The following is a 6,000-nucleotide window of genomic DNA, read 5'->3' as shown; positions in this document are numbered from 1 at the left end:
ATGCTGAAGTGTTGCGAGGCTTGAGGACAAAGACTTTTGACAGGCTGCACAGGAGCGGAAGGCGCTGGTTGATGAGTTGCCGGCGGTTCTTTGGTCGATTAGGACGGCGCCAAATCGAGCCACCGACCAGAAACCCTTTGCCCTGGTCTACGGGGCAGAAGCAGTTCTCCCCACGGAACTCATATATGGGTCACCTCGAGTGCTCGCTTACGAAGAGATTGAGCAAGAGCAATTGCGGCAAGATGACGCAACGCTCCTTGAGGAAGATCGTCTTCGGGCGGCTGTGAGAGCAGCACGCTACCAGCAAGCCTTGCGCCGCTACCATAGCCGCAAGGTTCATGCCCGAAGCTTTGAGGAAGGCGACCTTGTTCTTCAGCGCGTTCAGTCGGCCAAGAATTCCAACAAGTTGACGCCGAAGTGGGAAGGCCCTTATCGGGTAATAAGAGTCACTAGGCCCGGCGCGGTCCGCCTGGAGACCGAAGATGCTGTCCCAGTGAGCAACTCCTAGAACATCGAGCATCTTCGCAAATTTTACCCATAAGGCGCGGCTTGTCGGGCCTCCCGGCAAGCAACCTTTTGTACAAGCTTTGCCGACAAGGCATGTAACCCTCTGTAAAAGCCAGGCGCAGACCCTGAGCATAAATAAATGAAGCGCTGGCGCCCTAATTTATAGCATGCATGCTAGGTTGAGTCTCTCCCTCGGTTAGGGTTGATAGTGCTTAGCGGCGACTAACCCCTAGCCTAGAGGTCGAGTGTGCGTCTTTCTGTCCTCTTTGGTTCGCAGGGCCCGTAGACACTTCTGATGAGCCGCTTGGGAGAAAGAGAACGGACCGGCGCTCCGGCCCCGGCAAGCCAAGACTGCCGGGGGCTGAAGACACGAGGATCCAACCACGGCAAGCCAAGGTTGCCGTGGGCTGCGGATTCAGATAAGTCTTTCATCCCCTATTATGCATTTCCCTATGGAACTGGGACGAATGAGACCTCGTTTTGCTCCGAAACCACCGTGCTCCTCCTTCTTCTTGTACCCAAGCCACTGGGACAGAACTGGGTCGCAGTCGCGGTGGACAGGAAACACACGAGGGGCCTAACTCTACTTCACCCCTGCCACCGCCAAGAGCACGAGAATGGTCGACTGAAGTGGGGGGACGACAAGGCCTATTGCCGGGCGACAATGTTTATCTTAGAAATAACAAGGGCTCGTTCCTTGGCATGGGCCTCGTTCATGCACAAAGAACCCGGCAAGCACCCTTTTTCATTAAAAACATCCCATACAGGTACAGTTCGTACGAAATAAAAAACATGAGCAAGGGGATTACGAGTTTTAAATCTAACAAGTGCCTGCGGGCTTACAAACTAAAAAGAGATAAGGTGCCCGTAATCCCTTTCTTTTCCCTCTCCTCAGAAGGTGGAACAAGACAGCAGGAGGGGAAAAGGGGCGCCTAGGCGAGGTGCGAGGAGCAGAAGGCACCAAGAGAACATCTTGGTTCCGGGAAAAGAGCTGGAAGACGAGGCAGCGTGCCGGCAATACGCGACGAAGGCGTCGGTGCCCGTGTACTCCGACTGGACGGCCACCACCCACCTTCTTCGCCTTCTTCGGCCCTCCTACGCCAGCCGCCCAAGGAGACGATGGGAAGCGCCCCAATGGAGAGCTTGGCGAGGAAGGCCCTCCGCAGGGCGCGAGGACGAGGGAGGGGCGGCGCGGTCAGTCGATGTTGGGGTCGGCATCCTGCCGCTCGTCTCCCTCGTCGTCGCTGTCGCTTTCCTCCTCGTCACTCCCGCTCGAGGAGGAATCTTCATCGTCGGAGGAGCTCTCCACGCAGCACTTTAGGCGAGTTCCAAGATCTCTGAAGACCTTGACGGAGAGCAGGCCACCCTCCATTAACTTGAAGTAGAGGACAAGCCCCACCGTCAGGCTATGGATGCGAGCAAATGTCTTCCACCCGCGATGGAGGTACATAACATGAGGAGCGGGGAAGTCGACGCCGACCTGCGTGCCGCCGTTCCCGCAGCCCCTCATGTGCAATCTGAGGGCCTGGGGCGGGTCGAGCTCCATTTCCCGAGCAAATGGGGTAGGGAGATAGAGACGACGACGCGGTGGCCGATGCAGCCTGATGAAGAACTCCTGAGGCTGATCTCCGACATGGCCCTCCATCACGGGCGGCATCGCCGGCGGAGGCGCGGGCATCGCACCACCTCGTCCCCCTCTCCCCCGGCCGTCGCGGCGACCTCGACCTCGCCCCCTCCCCCTTCCTCTCGTGGCTGGCTCCGCCGCCGCGAGCTCGTGGGAAGGAGGAACGCGTTGCCGAGTAGCGACCCTCGCCCCCACTGTTGAAGGGCCTGCGCCCCCTCTCGCCATGATGGGTGGGAGGGAGAAGCGGAAGTGGAAGAAGATGGATGCTGGGAGAATGTGGGGGTGCCATCCCCCCTCCCCCCTTCTTATAAAGGGGCGAGGTCGAGGCTCGGCCGCCCCGCTCGGCCAAATCCAGTCATCGAGGGCGCAGGGAATCAGGACCGACCTGCTGCCCCAATCGGCGATGGCCCGGTTTCCCGCCTCCACCGCCTGCCACGTACATGAAAGGCACGTGGCGAGCAAGCAGTGTCGAAGGGACGGGTGAGGCGACCGTTCCCCACCCCGTGATCATGGGGCGTGGGCGCCTTGAAGACGAAGACCCGAGTCCACTCAGTAAATGAGCCGCGCCTCCACGCATCCCTCTTTTTATGGGGAAGGCGCGAGCCGCCTCTTTACTGTGATATGACACATGCGTGCGGGAACCGCCCCACGCATGACCCCCACGTCACGCACGCCCCTCCACGTCGCGCGTTCAACGCGGGTCGTGGGGAAGCACAACGGACGAAGCAGTTACTGCAGTAAAATCCGCCCCACCTGCCCGCGCACAGTTCTGGGCCTGGCCCAACAACGCATCGCGCTTATATGTGGCCCAGGCCCGGGGGCTCCTGTCGGTGTACAAAAGTAGGGGCTCTCCTTTTGACCCCTTTACTCGTGCATGGGCAGTCAGAGCCACGCGCCACGGCCACACCTAGCAGGGCAGAAGAGGGAAGCCGGAGAGAAGCCGAAGCCCAAGACAAACAAGACAACGCCAAGACCAAGAACCCAAAGAGCAAGAGGGCGAGGTGGACTCCCCTGGCGAGGCGCTTGCCGGGGCGGCCTCCACGGCCCCGGCAACAGCCTTGCCGGGGCAACTTGCCCAGTACCGGTAGAGCGAGCCAGCCTCGAGCCCAAGAGTTCCAAACGCCGCCAACAACTACGTTGGAACCAAGGCTCGGGAGGCACCTCTGTGGTGGCATGCAGATCTTTGTCAAGATCATAAACATGTCAGATCAGATGAGGACCAGAAGACGGCGACCCTCGACGGGATCCCAGCCGAGGGAATCCACAAGACCCGCGACAAGCGCCTTGCCGGGGACGACTCGACGCCACAGCAAGACCCTTGACGGGCCCCCGGCAAGGCCCTTGCCGAGGATGTCGCGGGGCCATAGCCAGGCCCGCGTCGACCAAGACTCCACCGCCGTTCACATGCAGCTGCCAGCCCAACCAGCTGGGTAGGCACCTGCGTGGCAACATGCGGCTTCCAGGCCAACTCAGCAAGCGCCTGCGTGGTGGCATGCAGATCTTCGTGAAGGCTCCACCACCGTGCCACCTCAGCTGCATGCCTGCCTACATGGCACCGAATGCATCGCTGGCCTGGGCGCGTGTCGAAGCGAGATGGAGTGGCGACCGACGGGACGGGCCTCGTTCCCGTCCCCGATAAAGCTAAGGGACACCTACGCATGCATTAAATGCATCTTGTCCTGTAATACGGGTGATAAGCTCGCAGCACTGTAGACCTTTCCACCTCCTGTGTTCCACTTTGGCAGCCCCTTTCGACTATAAAAGGAGGCCCATGGCATACTGGAGAGGGATTCGGCTCTTTTGGGCAAGTTACACCCCCATAGCTAGCTCAAGAACACAAGAACACTCAATACATCCACCAAAGCAGGACTAGGGTATTACGCATCCTCGCGGCCCGAACCTGGGTAAACTATCTGTGTGCTTCCTGTTAGACATGCTTTTCTCACAACCCTACGCCCGCCAACCGTAGAAGGGATTCCAGTGATCCCATAGGTGTCGTTTTTCCCCGACAGCCCTTGCCCCGTATCTATTGCTATTGCTGCTATTGCGTTGCTTGCTATGTTGCTTCTCTGCTCGTAGCTGCCGCCGCCGCTGCCTGTTGCCGCACACAGCTGCTACCAGAGATCTGCTCCCAGCGCGTCGCCGTCCCCGGCCGCGGCCTGCTTCCCTGCCCAGCCACGCGCGCTCCCCCTCTTGCCTGCCTCTCCTTCGCGCCCCGCATGCGCTGTTGCGCCCTGCTACCACCGCCAGCAGCCGCCGCTGCCCGCCTACGGCCCCGCCGCGCCTGCGGCCGGCATCGCCGCGGGCCTGGCTGGCCTCACCCGGGTCTGCCGCCTTGTGCGGGCGCCCGCCTGCAACCGCATGCCCGCAGGCCACTTGGGCCTGTGGAGATAGGGCCCGCCCCTTAAAAAAGGATTTTTAAAATAAATGTTAATAAAAATAATTAGTTAATCAGTTAAACGATTTATTAACTTAATTAATTAAACTTACTTACCCTAATCACCTAGTTTAGTTAACTATCCTGTTAGACTAGACTAAATAGTGTATGACAGGGGGGTCATCCCCTGTTGACTAGTCAAACTTTAACTGGTCAACTGGGACCCCTTTGACCCACATATCATCCTCTATGTACACTGTTGTGTACACAGTGCTGGGTGCAGCTAGCATTTTAACAATTATTTTCAAATTAAAAATAAATCCAGAAATTGTTTAAACCTTTGAAAATCAATAGAAAATAATTCGTAACTCGGATGAAAACGTTTTATACATGAAAGTTCCTCAGAAACGAGACGAATCCGAATACGCAGCCCGTTCGTCTACCACATGTCCCCGCATAGCGAACATGCAACTATCCCCCTCCGTTCCATCTGACCGAAAATGCCAAACTTCGGGAAAACTTTCTTGGATGTTATCCCCCTTTGCCGGTATCGTGTAGCACCGCATTAGAGCACCCCTAGTGTTCCTTATTTCCTTGTATGCTTAGTATTGCACTTGTTTGCTCTGTATTTATTGTTTCTTCCCCCTCTTCTCTCCGGTAGACCCCGAGACCGCTGTCGATGCCGCTGTGATCGACTACGTCGACGACGACCCTTCTTTCCTTTCAGCGGAGCTTCCAGGCAACCCCCTTTGATCATCCTGATATCACCCATTCCATTCTCTCATTCTTGCATTAGATTTTGCTGCTGTAATTGATTACTCCTATTCTGATGCATAGCCTGCTTTTCTATCTGCTGTTGTACCTTACATGCTTATCCTAAACTGCTTACTATAGGTTGGTTAGTGATCCATCAGTGACCCCCACCATGTCCTTGTTGCCCCTGCTTCATCATTGATGACTCGATCAACCAGATCGACAACCAGAGCCCGCCACCTCACATCACATACACCCCTTTTGTTGCTCGACTCTGTAGAGCTACTATCGAGTGCCGAGGGTGATACCTCGTAACGCACTCCTGATGATAATTTTGTAGTGTATCTATTCGGTCGTGGTCAACGAGGGTGATTCCACCTTCACCATTCCCGATACGGCTCTGTCGTGCAACCTCTCAAGTGTGGATTTCGAGGCTGGTTCCCCTCACATTCACCTTGATGATTACAACGAGTGGAATCCAGCGAGGGTGATTCCTCGGGTTGCCCCCCTTGATGTTTTGGACACACGGTTACCTGGACTTTAGTTGAGACCATTGTTGAAGTCGGGTCGGACCTGAGGGGTACCCGCGAGTTGATGTGAAAGTCGGGCGGGCCCGTAGAGCAACCGCGAGTTTTCTATAAGGCACGACCAGGCATTCTGGGCCCTTGCCGCAAGTCCACGAGACGGGGCGACGGGGTAACTTATCATGAGTCTCTGCTCGTCTCCGTGAGCCCCCAAT

The sequence above is a fragment of the Aegilops tauschii genome, chromosome 2, assembly GCF_002575655.3.
Source record: "Aegilops tauschii subsp. strangulata cultivar AL8/78 chromosome 2, Aet v6.0, whole genome shotgun sequence".
NCBI classification, from domain to species: domain Eukaryota; kingdom Viridiplantae; phylum Streptophyta; class Magnoliopsida; order Poales; family Poaceae; genus Aegilops; species Aegilops tauschii.
The sequence above is the reverse complement of the archived record's forward strand: the minus strand, read 5'-3'. Positions refer to the sequence as shown.